At 40.1% G+C, this 18,588-nt stretch overlaps 1 long non-coding RNA gene across 1 annotated transcript; it reads left to right on the forward strand.

Moving 5' to 3' along the window:
- Positions 1 to 91: 91 nt before the first annotated feature.
- Positions 92 to 18,569, forward strand: LOC109448516 (uncharacterized). The gene is made up of 4 exons (XR_002137531.2): positions 92 to 150; positions 378 to 465; positions 15,539 to 15,671; positions 18,054 to 18,569. It is a non-coding gene; the product is annotated as an uncharacterized LOC109448516 (long non-coding RNA).
- Positions 18,570 to 18,588: the final 19 nt, after the last annotated feature.

An 18,588-nucleotide genomic window follows, 5' to 3' on the forward strand; every position in this document is an offset into this window, starting at 1 on the left:
AAGCACATGGGAGGGCTATAGCCAATCAGGATGTCCAGGAGGGCTGTAGCGGTGCACGCAAAGACGGTGCACATAAAAACTGAGTCCCTACAGAAACTCTTGCAGAAGAAGAGCAGGTTCCCGGGCGATTTTAACTGGGACCGAGTATAAGTGAGTCGAAGCTTGGGGACCAGGGCCGAACCGCCAAGGGGCCTTATCGTTTGTTCATTTAATTTGAAAACAATTAAAATTGAATTTTAAAAATATTGTGTTTAAAAGCAACGAAATTAAATTTGCACCTTTAAAATTTGTATTTGATTCCTTATGTTAATATTTAAACTCAAAGCTTGGGATTTTCATTTAACTCTTTTAAGACATGAATAAACATTTTTCCTCAGAATTCACAAATGCCATTTGGAAACAGCCAGGTCAGCCTGCAAGTGGCCTTGTATTTCTACGTGAAATAGAAGATAATACCTCCGTGTGGTGAGTCTGTTTCCTTCCTAATACACAACAAAATCCGTCCTCTGGCATTCATAGCCCTCCATAATCAATCCCCAGACAGTATTTTCAATCTGATTTGTCACAATTACCCTTTCATTCATTTGTACCTCTCCCAAGACACTTCTCTATAGCCTGAATTATATGAGTAATGATTTGCCTTCTGTACTAGACTATATGACCAGTGAAAAAAACATGTACTGTTTAACTTTGGCCACACACACGCACACACCCACACACACACTGTGTCTAGTGCCTGGTTTTTTGTTTGTTTGTTTCAATTACTATTTGTTTGATGAATAATGAATGAATAGGTGGTTTTAGTTCACAAAAAAACAGACAAGGAGGCAGATACATACAGACTAAGTGCCAGAAAAGAAGCCATTGATAGCTTGGAATAAAAGAGCTGACCTCCATTTCATGAGAACTCTGTACATTTTAGACATACAGTTACATATATTTTAGACATACAACTTGGTATATTTTACCACATACAATTCTTATATAACTGTCTTTTATTTGTGAAAGGGGAAACTGGCTTTTTGCAGAAAATTTAATTCTTTGCCTCAGTTAATTTTTGTCTCCCCCCCTTTTGAAGTAGCATACTTATAATTTGAAAAATTATACTTATAATTTCACAGCTCTCTCGCGATCTTTTTGCATAGTGGGTATAGTATAACATAAAGTTTGGCAAAGGATGTTTGTGGAATAAACTTCTAGTCAACCTTAAAATCCTGAAAAGAAAAACACTTTACTGATTGTAAAGAGAAAAGTAATTTTTATAAAATACTAAGTAACAGTTTTACTCTAAATTGGTAAGGCTTTCAAGTCATTTGCTCATTTATTGAATAAATATGTGCCAAGTTCCTACTATATTTAATGCCCTGTTCTAGGTGCTGGAGATAAAATGGGGTGAACTTCTCGACCAGAAGTTGCAAACTGGTGACCTCTGAACCAAATGTGGCCCATCAGATATGTTTCATTTGCTTTGCATAGTGTTTGCCAACATTTAAAAACTGAGAAATTTTAGCCCCCCAAAAGTCTATATTTCCAGCCGGTTAGCTCAGTTGGTTAGAGCATTGTGCTAATAACACCAATTCCTGCATGGGCCACTGTGAACTGTGCCCTCCTTAAAAAATTCACTCCAGTTACTGCCATTCATTATTGTCTCTTAAAAGGCAGCTTGTGTCACCCATATACCCTGTTTTACCCACTGACCCAGCATTTGGATGGGACACTCCTGTTTTAGATTCTTCCATTTGTATATATCTGATTTTAGGAACATGGCTAAATATTATCAAAATCCTAAAAACATTTTAACTCTTTGGGCTTTACCCCATCATCTCCTTAGAGATTATGTGACTATTTCCATAACACTTTGTTCAAATCTCACTTATCACATGTATGATCTTATATCAATTACTTCCATAAGTAGCTACCTCCTCTGATGGACTGTGAGTGCCTTACGGGCAAGGACCAGGTATTTGTTTTTCAATCTTTGCAGCCTCAATTCCTGACACAGGCACCTGGCATCTGCTCAATTATTGCCAAGATTTCTTTGAGTCAGCTGTGCTTCAAATCCTTGACATTCACTCCACAAATATCTTTGAGTACCTACTACGTGTCAGGTATTGTGCTAAGTCCTAGAGATACAGCAGTGAATATACAAACTAGTTATTTAACCTCACAGAGGAAAACAGTGGCACAGACACAAGTCAAAAAATCCCTTTGATGAACCAGTTGGTCTCTAAGAGACTAAGAAGTACCCACTGTTACACACATGTAGTTGCCCTCCCTTACTTTTCACAATGAAATCTTAATGCTCGTCTCCTGTACCATTCACATTTCAAAGCAGTCCTCCAATCCAATAAAATAACCGGTGATTTATTACTTGTAGTGGACTTTGGTTTATTCATTTTGTCATGTCTAGTATGCTCCCCTGTCCTCCCCGCAAGTGTGTTGTCTTTAATTTGAACAAAGTTACAGAACATGCCCTCTGAGTAAAGGAATGGGCGTATGGCCTAGCAGAGCCAGTCAGAGCCTTCTCTGGGATTGCTACGTGGACTTTAGAGAAAGAAGAGTACTCTTTCTCTTGGGGTTGCTAGGCAAGGCTGCCGGTGCCATATTCCTGGCTGCCAGGAAAAGGCTACCTGTAGGAAGAGAGAACAAGGCCAATTTGCAAAGAGAAACAGAATCAAGCAGAATTGAGGGGGGTGGAAAGAGAGAGAAATAGACAGCTCTGGTCCATTGAGTTCTATTTCCACCTTGAGACCATAGATCTTTGCAGCAATTTCTTCAACTGTATCAGCTTTCCTAGCATATAATCCCCCAACCTCAAAAATTAGCAAACATTTGTTGGTTTAGCTTTGGGTGTTTGTTTTGTTCGCTTTTTGCTTTAGCTTGATGAAGGTTTTTGGCTCTTGCAACCAATGTCATCTTTATTAATACATAATTGAAAATACTGAAAGCAATTCGTCCTGCCAGAATAGTTTAGGACCCAGAAAGATCTTCAGGCTCCTTGATTTGTTCCTATACGAGCCTTTATCTCATCTTATGTATTATTTAGTGACTGACCCCTTCCTTCCCGGTCACCAAGTACTCTCCTGCCAATCAGAGAAAAGATGAGTCAAATATAGTCATGACTGATGAGACAAGAAGAAAGTTGGCCTGGGAATCAGAGCCCCCAGGTTCTAGTCTTGGCCTGGAAACTAGCTAGCTCTGTGAGTCAGGCACCCACTTAATCTTCCCTGGAACTTGGGTCAGATACGTTAACAATGAAAGGTTTGGATTGGATGATGTGTTAAGTCCTCTGCAGTGCTCTACTTCCATGACTCGTGAGTCCTTTTTTAGTTTCATTAAATTTTTCTTTAATTGTGGTAAACAACACATAACATAAAATTGGCCCTTTTAACCACTTGAAGTGCACAGTGCAGTGGCATTACAATGATGTCCAAACTTCACTACTACCTACTACCAGAACGTTACTGTCACCCCAAAAAGAAAACCCATACACATTAGCAATAAGTCCCCATTCTTCATATGATGATAATGCACAGTATTGGTTTGGAGGACACTGGCCGTTTCAACTACTACTGGACGGAATGTAAGTTGGTAGAACCCTTATAAGGGTCCAGGCAGGAAAGAGAAGCCACTTTAGATGTTTCGAACAGAGGGAAACTAATACAGAGAATTGGCTCCACAGGTGATGAAAGGTCTGAGAGGCCAACCAGGAGGTAGAGATTAGCAATAACAAGAGGATGCCACCACTCCCAGGACAGAAGGAACAAAAAAGAGGCGGTTACCAGGGCCCAGAAGCTGAGGCCGCTGGGTGGGAGCTGGAGCTGCAGGCAAATTCAGCCACTGCAGGAGGATGTTGCCTCAGGTAGAGAGAGAGGCTAAAAATGCCACGGCTTCTCCCTTTCTCCCACCCTCCAAGCTCCCTCCAGAGTCTCTTATTAGTTCAACCCAGCCAGTTGACTCGGGTGCTGGGAAACGAAGCCCGCAAATATCACCACTATCTAATTCCAGAACATTTTAATGACCCCCAAAAGGAACCCCATCCCCAGAAGCAGTCACTCCCCATTCCTCCCCCCCCCAAACCTGGCAACTACTAATCTTTCTGTCTATCGATTTGCATATTCCGGACACTTTATGTAAATGAAATCATGCAATAGGTGACCTTTTGTGTCCGTTTCTTTCATTTCGCATGTTTCTGAGGCTCACCCACATTGTAGTGTGTGTCAGTGCTTCATTTCTTTTTACAGCTGAGTATTTCATTGTACTGACAGACTACGTTTTTGTTTATTCATCTGTCAATGGACATTTGGGTTGTTTCTACCTTTTGGCTACTGTGACTCATGCTGCTGTGAACATTCATACATATATTTTTTTGTAAACATGCTTTCAGTGCTCTTGGGTATGTACCTAGGAGTGGAATTTCTGGGTCACAAGGTAACTCTGTGTTTAACTTTTTGAGGAGCTGCCAGACTCTTTTCCACAGTGGCTGCACCATTTCACATTTCCATCAGCAGTGAATGAAGGCGGCCTCTACATTTCAATGAGGATCAGGAACCCAGCTTGCTATCAGGAATCGTGATTAGCAATGCCATGATTATGCAAGAACTGAATAATTATCCAAGACGTTTATTGTGAGAAGTGGATGACTATACTCATGGTTTTCTGAATCTCTGAACACTGTACACCGTAAGGAGAATTGTGCCAAGTAGAACCAATTTTCCCCATTGCTCATCAGACAGTAGCTCACCAGCAGCAAAGTGCTGACACCTCATCTGCCTGCAGCTCCCATGACAGATGAGAAAGCCAGCAGTGTCACAGAATGCGTGCTTTACCTGCTGATCAGATCCAAAACTTGGGGAAATGACAAATCCTGACCATGGTTGTTGTGCAATTCTGAGACATTGTGTTAGAGGAAATAGATAATCGCTCTGATGGCTCTGAACAAGGGAAATAGAATGTGTGAGCCAGGTCTCCTGTGTGCATGCATAAACAGTCTCTTTTGATACTCCAAGAAAAATCCAGCTGAGAGGGAAGAAAATATCTTCTATTGAATAAAATGAGCCCGACTCTGAAAGAGTCATGCAGCGTTTCAGGGCTCAATCAATACAGAAAGTTCTGGGTAATTAACTGAGCTGCTGGGGAAACTCGATCTCTGGCCTGACAAGCGTCACTAAGTATTTCCAGACCCAAGGTAACATTCCAGCTTCTCAAAGATCACGAACTGACTTGACCTCACTCCCAGGGGAAAGAAACTCTTGGTATTATCTCTGGACCTCCTTTTTCATCCAAAGTAGATGTCACCATCTGCAGCTAGAAGGATCAATGAACCAATTAATTGGTGCTGAGTTTACATTTCTATTATCAACTGTCATCATTTGTTTTCTTGATCCCGCTTGGCATATCTCTTAGTGCTGGTAAGCGAAAGATAACATTATCTTACATTACGTAATTTTTCACAAGTATATGAGTACATTTGATACCCACCGTCTTCATTTCTTTGTGGACACCCTGACTCACTCTCAATACCTGACTCAATGGCAGTTTCCAGTAGAAGTGGCTGCTTTCAATAATAGAAGCAGAAACTACATGTGCTCATTGCTTTTCTTTCTTGGAGGGAGGTTAATTCCTTGGTTTGTAAAAATTGCATACATTTCAGTTTGCAAGAGTTTTTGGACCTGTGATGTTTGGTGAACATCTAGTGCCAAATAGCGGTGATGTATAGTCCTCTACTGCAGCATGGATGCTGTGTAGCAACTACAAAATCTCGAAGGTATAACAAGACGCATGTTTGCTCACACAACAGGATGGGAGGCTGATCTTGTTGGGGGGTCGATCACAAATCTGAGGGCTGGCTGACTGGATGATTTAGAATGGACGTAATTGGGGACAACTGGAGTGGCTCTCTCTGTGTCTCTCCTCTAGCAGGCTGCCCAGAAGAATGGGGTAAGAGTGGATTAAGAGAGAAAGTAGAAACAAGGGTGTCCTAGAGTCCTGAGCTCAGCGGTGTCACACACTGGTATTTCTGCCGCATTCTATTTACTACAGCATAAGGCCAGCCCAGATTCAATGTAGGGAAATAGGTTCTGCCTCTACAGCAAAAGGAGCTGCAAAGTCACATGGCAACAAGTGTGGATACAGGAAAAGGTAAAGAATCAGGGCCCACACTGCAATCTACTAGAGGCAGGCAGTCCATCCTCATCCCCTGTGTACTCCATTCTTAAACCTCAGTGTATTTAGGCAAAGGGAAGGTTGGGTCCAAGAGGAATAGATATGACCGATTTTTGTGTGTTTAATATCACCAAACAATTACATAAATAGAAGTATGGCTGGGCTGTCTTAGGTTGCTCAGGCTGCCATAACAAAATACCATATGCTGAGTGGCTTAAACAGCAGTGATTTATTTCCTCACAGTTCTGGAGGCTGGGAAGTCCAAGGTCAAGGTGCAGGCCAATTCAGTCTCTGGTAAGAGCTCCCCTCTTGGCTTATAGATGGCCACCTTCTCACTGTGTCCTCATATGTCAGAAAGAGAGACAGAGAACTCTCTGGTGTCTCTTCTTAATAAGGACATCTATCCCATCATGAGGGCCCCACCCTCACGACCTCAGCTAAATCTAATCACCTCCCAAAGGCCCAGCTACAAATACCATCACACTGGGGGCTAGGGCTTCAACACGTGAAGGGGGGGCACAATTTACTCCATAGTATGAACTAAATTTAATATTTTTAGATTTAGGATCTTTATTCCTTTTTAATTCTGTCCCCCAAATATATCTCTCACTTTATATCGGGACCAGCTATGAATAAAACTTCCTAATATTAGAAATCAAAGTCAGAACTTAATTTTGAAGTCTCAGAGATGGATCAGAACAAATTGGAATCATATCCACAGCATTCTTATTTAAACTTTTAAAACATATAACATATACTTTACTAAAACCACACTTGGTCTAAAGCAGGGGTGTCCAAACTGCAGCCCTCGGGCCCACTGCGGCCCATAATCCATTGTTAATTGGCCCATAGCAAATTCCAAAAATATATTTAGTTTACTTAAATAAACCAGGTGAGGCAATACATACTTCACCTCAAGTGAGTGGCCCAGCTGTTTGTGTATTTTACCGCATATGGCCCTTGGTGAAAAACATTGAAAAAAGTTTGGACACCCCTGCTCTAAAGCTTGAAATATTGATCAACCAGTCTTTGTCAAGCCAGATTTGTTGGAAATTCAGTGTTTTCATGCTTCCCAACCAAAGCTTTGAAGGTCATGGTCATCTTTCCCATAAGTTGCTGGAGCCTCTGAGCATTATTCATTCCATCTTAAAAACTGTGTGATTCTTTCATTCTTTATTTTCAGGCTCTTAATGGCCTTGAACCACAAAAGCAATTAAGTTGCCAGAGCACTTCTTCAAAATCCTGTTCACGTTAAGTTTTTTGAACAGGTATTTTATTCATTGTATGTATAGGAGAGAAAGGAAGGAAGGAAATTCAAGATCTTAATTTGTGTTGATTAATGTATAAAATAACAGACATTTTTAAGATGAAAGAAACATTTGGCAGTTCCTCAAAAAGCTAAACACAGAGTTACCACATGGCACAGCAATTTCACTTTCTACCTCTATGGTTTTACCTGTTCTGGATATTCCATATCCAGATGAAAATGTTCTGGAATTAAATAATGGTGATTGTTACCCTACATTGTGAATGTATTAAATGCCACCGAACTGTACAATTTAAATGGTTAAGATGGTGCATATTATGTTATGTGACTTTTCCCACAATAAAATATATGGACATCAGTATTTTTTTTTAATTAAAGTTTATTGGCATGACAATTGTTAGTAAAGTTACATAGATTTCATTCAGGTGTACAATTCTGTATTACATCATCTATAAATCCCACTGTGTGTTCACCACCCAGAGTCAGTTCTCCTTCCATCACCATATATTTGATTATATTTTGTAATAAAAGCTACTTGCTGGTGATCTCAAAATTAATTTGAAGCCTATAGGATGAGGAAACTGAGGCCTCAAGGTCACTGGACTATTTGGTGGCAGAATGGGGCCCAGATTCCTTATTTCCTAATCCCTGCCCTTCCTGCTCTCAACCAATGGGGCAAAAACCAATTTTAAACACAGCATTATACTGGATGGCAAGAAACCAGAGGTCAAGATCTACACCTCAATGCCTGCAATCTACTTTGGGAAACAAAATTGTCACCTGAGTACAAATGAGGTATTGGCAAATGCAAAATCCTGTGTACATACAAATGGAGTACAGTTAAACATCATTAAGCAAGAGTCTATGGATCTTGAATTTATTGGAAAGTCAGCTCTGAGGAGTCTTCTCTTACTGCACGGGAAGCAATTCTAAGTAAATGAACCACACACACCAGTCCACAGTAGGCACCGCCTAACCTATTTGAAATACAGCGTTTCTGCCCTTCTGAAGTATCTGTAGTGAGCCTGCTACTTTTAAGATCATGGTTAGAGGTGTGGGCCCTGTAATCAGACTGCCTGGGTTTGAACCCGGCCCCACCACTTACTATCATGGGACTTTGGGCAAGTTACTTAATCCTCTGTGCCTCAATTATCTTGTCTATAAAATGGGAATAAAAATAGTACAAACCTGAGGGGTTATTATAAGCATTGAATAAGAGGATAGATGTAAAGTCCTCAGAATAGTGCCTGTGACTTAGTAAATCACAATAAAGGTTAGCTGTTATTATTATTACATTTAAAAAACTAATAAGTTGCGTGATTTTTTACCTACTCCAAGTCAGTCACTAGCTTTCTTATTACCTCTAAACTGAAAAATATAATAGCAGTCTCTCCTACTTCTGAGGCTGAGGATCAAAATAAATAATAAAGGCAAAGTATTTTGAAAATGATAAAGCTCTATACAAACATAAACTTGTTATTGAATGCAGGGGAAATCAGATTTATCTATTCATAAAATCAAATTTCCAAGAATTTCAATTTCCCTAAATTTTGTTTGGCTTATTCAGTTATTGCATATACTTGAATGTGCTAAAATCACGTCGTTTTCAAAATTATCATAATTCAGACTTTTCATGAATTTAGAGAGGCATTTTCTCAATGGATGCATATTTTTGCAATTTTACATAAAAAAATACTAGTGTGGATTTATGCTCTTGTAGGAATTTGAACAAGGAGATTTCTAACGTCTCTTCCAACCTCATGCTGATGGAATCCAGACAGAAAAGGCCTCAGGTATAGGCAGAGTCCGGTGAATTTGATCAGGGAAAAGATTTTAAGTCCAATAAAGAGTTATAATTTGGGAAGAAGGGGAAAGCATGAGAGGGCAAGTATCCAAGACTACAAAGATAGTTGTTGGATGAGAAAGAAAAAGACAATCTAGAAGGAAATGGTGTTCACAGCAGTTATCTTCTAGGTTAGAAGATTTGGGAATAGTATCAGTCTTCTTACATGTTGCATTCGTCCACCCTGGCTGCCATAGCCTCAGTGGCTTAAACAACAGAAATTTATTTTCTCACAGTTCTGGACACTGGCAAGTCCAAGATCAAGGTGACAGCTGATGCAGTCTCTGGTGACAGCACTCTTCCTGGCTGGCAGATAGCTGCTTTCTTGTTGTGTCCTCACTGGACAGACAGAGGGGTGAGGGGACCTCTCTTCCTCTTAGAAGTCCACCAACCATATAGGATTTGGGCCTCACCATTATGACCTCATTTAACCTTCATTACCTCCTAAAAGCCTTATCCCAAACACAGCCATACTAGGGGTTAGGACGTCAACACATCAATTTTGGGGGACACATTCAGTCCATGTGTGTTTGCATTTTCCGCATTTCTACAAATAGCATGCATAATTTGACTTTAAAAGACAGAAATGGAGGGAAAGGGGGACCTCCTAGAAGATGCCCCAACAGAGTTAGTGATGATCAAGATTACTCCCCAAATCAAGCCTGCCAACATTTTTGATAACACCCCTTTGCCTAACTTAGAAACTACTCATTACTCAGCCAGGCATTTGAAGCCATTTCCAAGGTAATTTTCAGAGTGGCTTAAAATGTGTGGGTTTGTTGGTTTCTTTTTTGTTTCCTTCTCAATCTAAGTGTTGGAGTTTTGGCTTCCAGCTTTGGAACTTTATGTTCACACCCAGAAATAAAAGCGTCAAGAGCACACTACAAGAGCTCTGTGCTTTGGGTGTCACCACAATGTATCTACATTAAGTCCTCACTTAGTACCGTTGATAGGTTCTTGGAACTTCAGAGAAAAGACATATAACAAACCAGTATTTCCATAGGCTAATTGATATAAACAAGAGTTAAGTCCCTATGGCACCTCAGCAATGTCATAATGAAAGGAAGTTGAAGGACACACTATCATTCAAGGACCTGCTGTGGTTGAAAAGAAAACTCAGTAACTTTTCAGGGAAGGATGTGTCTATTTAACAATCTTTACATAGGGTAGGAAATTCCCAGCCATGTGGTTGGGTGGGGGTGGTCCCACTTTCAGCCAATGGATGGCTCTCATTCCTCAGCCAGTGATTGGTTCAGTGATAGGCACATGACCCAAGTTAGGCCAATCAGATTGTTTCTGGATATTTGCTTAAACCATTTCCCACTAGACAGACAGGCGAAAGGAGGCCGCCTCAGAGCAGGAAGCTGCCATCTAGAAATTTCAGTGGGAAAACTGGCTTGAAAATGGAGCCCATATGGAGAACGTGAAGCTGAGAAATGGTGAGAAATAGATGTGCCTTGGTCCCAGTGTGAGAGCACTAGATTTAGATTGGCCTAAAGAAGTCTTGTTAAATTGGCCTGTTTAGTCGAGTTAGTACCTTCTGCCCTCTGTTTTGGATCAAGCATATTTGGATCAGTTACTTGTGACTAAAGAATCCTGATTCAGGAGGAAAGACTATAAAAGCCAAAACAGCCAAAGAATTTAATCATAATTAATTAAAAATACACTAGATCATAAGTAATTTAAAATCAAGCATGACTGTTTCGTACATTGGTCATGTTCGTATTTCTTCCATTGTGGCTCATTGAACAAAATGCTGTATCTCAAATAATATAACATTCCTCTCTTACATCTAGCCTTCTTCCCTGTGAAGTAGTATTTGTCCTACTTCACAAGAAACTATTTTTTCAGGTGTCAAATGTTGAAAGAATTAACTTTTCAAATAAAAGAAGCCATTCTAAATCAAAAGTTACCTTGAATTAGAAGAGATAAGAATCAAATAGAATTAAGTCAGTTGAAACAAAAAAAATCTTTCATGCAAGGTCAAAAGAGCTCTGTTTTGGAAATCTTTCCAATAGTGATCAAAAGAAAAGGCTATTTTATTTTAGCAAAGACAGCCAAATGTGTGTTTGGGAATATCATTTGAAATCATGATTGATACAAAATTACTACAAGCATAATGACCCTAGAAGGGATAAGGATGGACAAAAGGTTGACATTTTAAGGAACAATTATGAGGCACACAGATATTTTTATATAATTGTAAATGAATGTAATGGTGGTGAAGAGAGAAAAGTACTAAGCTTTTTATCTTACATAGCCTGAAGTTGGAAATTCTCAAGACAACTCTCCTTATCTCAACCATCTGAATATCTCAATCTCTGAATGTTTACCTTGTTCATTTATGAGTTGACTTAATGTTTGTATTCCATTGTGTCTGTCCAATTGGCCTGTAAATGTGAATGAGCGCCAGCCTGTCTGCCTTGGATTGTAAACTGTTAGAAGACGCAAGGTTTAGCTAATTCTCTCTGTGAATCATTTAGCATGGCATAGCACCACACACTATTAGAGATTTCATAAATGTGTTTATTATGACCTTTGGAAGGAGGCTTAGTCCCATTTATTGCCTTCTTAATCCTGCCAGCACTTCTCAAGAGGGTGGGGAAAGTTGATTTGATCTACTTTTCATATATTGTTAGCCTGGAAGAATATGCTGAATGTGATAACTGAAGCCTATCAGTGATGTCTATTGGTGAATGTCCGTGGTATAAAAAGAAATATATTTGGTCTTTGTCCCCAGATTCCTGGCACAGAGCCCCTAAAACCCCTGGAATTTCCTGAATGGTGGTAGTGTATTTTGTTGTTCATAAAGAGCCCCTTTTACACACACCTGAGTTTACGGTAATGAGGTGACATAAGGTGACTTAGGATGGAGCTGGTCACTAGAAAGACCAAGTGATTAGAGGGTTGGAATTTGAAGCACCATCCACCAACCTCTGGGAAGGTGGGTGGGGCTGGAGATTAAGTTCTATAAAATTTCTTGAACAAGACTTGATGGGATTCTGGGTTGGTGAAGACATGCCAGGAGGGCGGCGTCCCTCAGTTCCATGGGCACAGATGCTCCCGCACTCAGGACTTTTCCGGGCCTCACCCTGTGTACCTCTTCATCTGGTGTTCATCTGTAGCCTTTGTTATTTCCTTTCTAATAAACTGGTAAATGTAGTCAATGTTTCCCTGAGCTTTTGAGCCATTCTGGCAAATTATTAGACCAGAGGAGGGGATCGTGGGAACTCCAGTTTATGGGCAGTTGGTCAGAAGTACAAGTGACAACCTGGACTTGAAATTGGCATGTGAAGTGCGGGCAGTCTTGTGGGCGTGAGCCCTTAACCTGTGGGATCTAATGCTATTTCCAGGTAGTGTCAGAACTGAGTTAAATTTGTAGGACACCCAGTTGGGGTCCAATGAGGAGAATTAGGGTTGCTTGGTGGTTTGGAAAATACTCCAGTCTGAAATGCATTTTCACATTTCTGTAGCTGTTTGATGTTATATTATGACATACACTTGGCAACTTGAAATAGTGTTCTAAAATTTTTTCCCCTTTATCCGCCTCCCCACCCCCACTCCCACTCCGGTTCAAGCCATTGTTTCTCAGTCTAGTTGTGTAGGACCCAGCTCCCTGGCCCACGCTGGTATTATGAGCCTTGCGCTCCCCCCCGCTGAGGCAGTTGGTCACCGGTCGTTGGTTGGCCGCTCACAGCAGCTCATAGCAGCTCACAGCAGCTCACAGTTCCAAGAAATTGTAAACACTGTCTCGGGTACTATTGTTGTTGCAGTTAACAATATTAACCCTCGAGATATCCAAATAAATTAATCACTCCAGTTTTCTATCCCTTCTGTCAATGGTCCATGAATTCATTTGTGCACCCATATATACTGAGAGCGAATTATGTGCTAGGTTTTGAAATGTATAAAGAATGTAGACATGGTCACTGCCCTCGTGGAACTTCCAGACTATTCAGGCAAGTTACACAGTGCGTTGCTTTTGCTGGTGGGAGGGGCTGTTGACTGGAGGACAACTTTCTGGGGTGATGGAAATATTCTGTTTCTTGTTTTGGGTGGTGATTACATGGGTGTATGCAGTCACCAAAACACTGGACTGAACACTTAAGATCCAAGCATTTTCTTATATCTTAATTGTACCTCATTTTTAAAGCAGCAGCAGCCACTCCCCCCCCCTCCGCTGCCAAAAGCAGTTACAATACAATGTGACAAGTGCTATAACAGAGTGAGTGTAGGGTATGATGTACATATATCAGGGTACCCGATCCAGCGTTGGGGGTTCAGAGAAAGCTTCCCTGCAAAACTATGCAGAGGTGGTATGTAAACGTTGATTACTGGTAACCAGGGGAAGAAGCCAATGAAGAGCTCCTACTATAGAGAAATTGCATGGGCAAAGCCCAGAGGCAGCATAGAGGGTAACCTATTTAGGGCATTGCAAGCATTCAGCACGGTTAGAGTGGAGGTTTAGGCCAGGTTGGTGGCAGATGGGGCTGGAGGGCTGAGCAAGGAACAGGACAGGAAAGGCACTCTGTGAGGCTATTTTAACAAGTTTGGATGTTATCATAAAGCCATTTGGAAGCCCCAGAGGAAGAGACAAGGCCGAACTCACGGTATACAAAGGCAATTTGTCTTCAGGGAAGAGAAAGGATTGGACGTGGGTAAGACTAACAGCGAGAGGCAGTTAGGAGACAGCGGCAATAAAGAGAAGATGTGGCCTGAGTGTGGGTCCTGGCTAAGGGCTTGGGGAAGTGGATGGAGTTGAGTGAAAGAAGGGGACAGAGTGCCCGGATATGGGATTGAGGGAGAAGTCAAAGCTAAGGGTGGCTCCTAGGTGTGTAGTGTGGTGCCACGTACCAAGACAAGCGCCCAGGGAATGGAGCAGGAGTGGGAGGGAGGTGGGTCATGAGCACACAGATCTTTTCCACAGGTGAAGATGTGCATGGTCTGTGGCTCAAGAGAATGATGGGCAGATCTACACGTGGAATTCATAGGGCTTGTCCAAATGTCAACAGTGTGGAAGCTGAGAAAGTCTGGTTTAAATGTTCACATTTTTTCCTACTTACTACAACATAATGATTCAATATTTGTATATGTTGCAAAATGGTCACCACAATGTCTAGTTAACATCCGTCACCATACATAGTCACAGAATTTTTTTTCTTTTGATGAGAACTTGGAAGGTTTACTCTTTCAGCAACTTTCAAATATGCAATACAGTATTATTAACTGTGGTCACCATGCATCTCCATGACTTATTTTATAACTGCAGCGTGTACCTTTTGACTCCTTTCACCCATTTCATCCCCCCCGCCCCAACGACCAATGTCTTTCAGATGAAGGGATGTTATACACCCAAAACTAATACAGTGTTATAACTCACTAAAACCGGGGGTGGGGGGAGAAAAGACACAGAGAAGGCCATGTGCAGATGGAGGCAGAGACTGGAATGATGCAACTACAGCCAAGGATCACCTGGAGCCACCAGAAAGAGGCAGGAAGGATCCTCCCCTAGAAACATGGGAGGAAGCACAGCCCTGCTGACACCTTAATTTAGGATTTCTGGCCTCCAAAGCTGTGAGAGAACAAATTTCTGTTGTTTTAAGCCACCAAGTTTGTATTTTTTCAATATGGCAGCCCCAGGAAACCAATACACCACTGATGACATTTTTCTTTTATCATTTCCATTTGAGCTCCATGAGGAGAAAGGCTGTGTCCCTTTTTTGGTGCTTGGCACATAGTGGGTACTTGATATACTCATATATCAAATGATGTATCAATACCAGTGGGAAACTGCCCTGACTCGTTTACAATAGCCATAAAGAGGTTATATGTGAATGCAGATCTAATGTACAAGAATTAACTTGTTTTGCAAGATCTGTCTCTTTATTAGAAGAATAGTAATACAGGTGAGCATAATCCTGGGCTGGGGATAGGAGCCTTGGCAGCTATTCTAACTTTCATCACTACCTCATAAGCCTCAGGCAAGAGAGATGACTTCTGTGGCTCAGTTTCCCAAGCCATGAAAGGAAAATCCTGTCCCCTTTCTGCCTACTAAGGAAGATCATGGGGGACAAGAGGCAGCCTGTAAAGTGCTCCATCTTACTTCAGAGAAATATAAAATGGGCCTACATTATTTGCTTTACTCTCTGGAAACCAGTTTAAAGTTCTGTTTCTGTTTCACTTTCGGCATCAGAATTCTTCAACCATTCAGCAAAGTATGAGATCAAAGCTGCCAGTTAATAATCATTATGTCCATTTTATAGCTGGAGAAACTCAGGGCAGAAGAGAGTGATATGTTCAAGTCAGCAAAGAATTTACCAGACTTCCAAAAAGATTCTGAATCCAAAAAAAACGGGTTCTGTGGAACCAACTGCAGAGACGGCTCTCTAAAGTACAGTAAGTGCTGTTGAAACTGTTTTTACTGTAACACAAGTTAATCAGACAGCTGGGATTCAGATAAGACCTGGCTTAAGCATTCCAATGAAGAGATGCTTTTTCCTTCTGTCCGTGAATAGATTCTATGACCTGTCTACAACTTTGGCGTTTGCAAACTCAGGTTGAATGAGGGTAGGAGAGAATACTTTTGGTCTCTTAAGTGATGAAATTAAGCAATGGCCACAAAGATGGATTACCTTGACTAGGTAAAATAGTTTTATTTGTGAAGGTGACCATGGATAAACACAACACAGCAAACCAGATTCAATTCTCAGATCCTTTCATTTGGCTCATAGCTAAGCAACCAGAGTCATGTATCTTAACTCAGATGGGGGGTGGGTGGAGAGTGGGTGGAAAGATGCAAGTGTTGGAGATGAGACAAGAATGGCAGAACGTAGAGAACTGTTAAAACTGGGTGATGGCTACATGGGAGTCCATCACAGTATTCTATTTGCTTCATATATGTTTGAAATTTTCCAAAATAAGAACTGGCTTAGTATAGCAAGTTGCTAACCAACTTTGCAAAAGGTTCATATGGTCTTCCATAATTTATTATTGTTGAGAGAGTCCGTTGCTAGAATAAAAATAGCTAGCTTTCTAACCTCTTGTTTTATGCATAAACGTGATGTTGAAAGAAACAAGGTTATTCAGTAACTTAAAAAAATTTAGATAATGACACTTTTGCTGCTTCTTGAATTTGAGACAGGTTTTGAAATTACTTAATTGACTTACAGCACATTATGAATTCAATAAAAGAATGTTTTTGAGGGATTAAAAAACAAAACAAAACTCAGAGAACAGCCCCATTATGTCCTAAGCAAGTAGTTGAGCTGCAATAAATTATCCCACGTGTCTTGGTAATACTTTTTGACTCTGACATACGAAGTATTTGGCAGCTATGACTATGTTAGCAGACCACATTTTCCTGAACCACAATTGGTACAATTAGTACACAACTGAAAAATTGTATTACATAAAGTTTGAAACAAAGAAAAAATTTTGATAACATAATGCATATCACTATTACTGAAAAGTATGTTTAACACAAAATGCTTCTCAAGCTTTACGAGGTCCCAATTTCAAGTATTTAGGGATTGTGAACTCATCTGTAGTCTATTTACTCTTTTTTCCTCAATATTATAATCCTCAGTCCTCCAGAAGAAAGAATTCACGCAAACATTTATTAGGAGTTTGCTTTATGCTAGGCACAGAATAAGACAAGTCTTCCTCAAGAACAGTTTTAAAATGGTCCCCAATACTTAAATTTCTCCCTACCTTTGTTTTGTTGGTCCATTAGATTGGTGCAAAAGTAATTGCAGTTTTTGCAATTATTTTTAACCTTTTAAACCGCAATTACTTTTGCACCAACCTAATAATTGCTTTTCTCTGGCCACTCTTTAGCTGCATTAACTCTTTTTCTGTGTTGTTCTTCAGTATCTTGATTATCATTATTACAGCTTTATTGAAATAAAATTCATATGCCATATAATTCACTCAAATTATACAATTCAATAGTTTTTAATATATTTACAGATTTGTGCAACCAATTTTAGAACATCACCCCAAAAAGAAACTCTGTGCCTCTTAGCAGTCACTCCATTTCCTCCTAACCCTCTCAATCCTAGGCAACTGCTACTCTTTCTTTCTCTGTGGATTTACTTATACTGGACATTTCATATAAATGGAATCATACAATATGTGGCTGCTTGTGACTGGCATCTTTCACTTAGCATCATATTTTCAAGGTTCATCCACATTGTAGCGTGTGTCAGTACTTCACTCCCATTTTGGCTAAATAATATTCCATTGTATGGATATGCCACATTTTATTTGTCTATTCATCAAATAATGGACATTTGGGTTGTTTCCACTTTGTGGCTCTTATGATTATGCTGCTATGAACATGCAAGTAAAGAAGTTTTTTTGTGGACATGTGTTTTCATTTCTCTTGGGTTTATACCTATAAGTGGAATTGCTGGGTCATATGGTAACTCTATGTTTAACATTTTGAGGAACTGCCAGACTTTTCCAAAGTAGCTGCACCATTTTACAGTCTCACCAGCAATGTATTAAGGTTCCAATTTCTCTACATCCTCAACAATACTTATTATCTGTCTTTTTAATTTTACTGATCCTAAGGGGTATGAAGTGGCATCTCATTGTGGTTTTGATTAGCATTTCACTGATGGCTAATGATGTTGAGCTTTTTCTCATGTGTTTATTTATTAACTCTTGAGGTAGATCTGCCAGCTTCCTTTGTAATGAGAAATACGGCTTTGTATCACTTGCAATGTTTTACTGCGTTTCTTGGTGCCTAGATCATTAGAATACTTTCTCTTCCAGTGAAGCTAAGCTGCTACTCCAACATGGTGAAAGGCTTTCTTTGCATTTTTCCAAAGAAAACCCAGGACTATACTGGATATGAAGTAAAATTATGTTATCTGAGCAGTACTTGAAGCAAGAAAAAGGAGCTAAAAAATACGTATCATTTCAACCTAAGTAAGTGGTGTGGCTTTGTTTTAATCTGACACAGTATACATAAACAAATCTATTAAAAGGGATAGAACAGTCTTAGCTCCTCATGACAAGTGACTTGACATCTTTATGTCTGTTTACTCGTAAATACTTAAAACACTGGTTGAGTTAGAGGGGAGAGGAAGAAGTGTAGGAAAATCAACTGTCATCCAGTTGGGCTGAAAAAAATCGATACGTTAATTTACAACTTCAGTTTCTCTCTTTAAATAAAGTCAACTCCACGGACTCACCCGAATTCTCTCATTGTGCTAGAATTTGACTGTTTCGAACATCACTCTAAAAGAGCAGCTGGGATTTGAGAACCGTTAGTTGAAATATTTTCAATAAAACCTTGTTTTTAAAA

The sequence above is a fragment of the Rhinolophus sinicus genome, linkage group LG16, assembly GCF_036562045.2.
Source record: "Rhinolophus sinicus isolate RSC01 linkage group LG16, ASM3656204v1, whole genome shotgun sequence".
NCBI classification, from domain to species: Eukaryota; Metazoa; Chordata; class Mammalia; order Chiroptera; family Rhinolophidae; genus Rhinolophus; species Rhinolophus sinicus.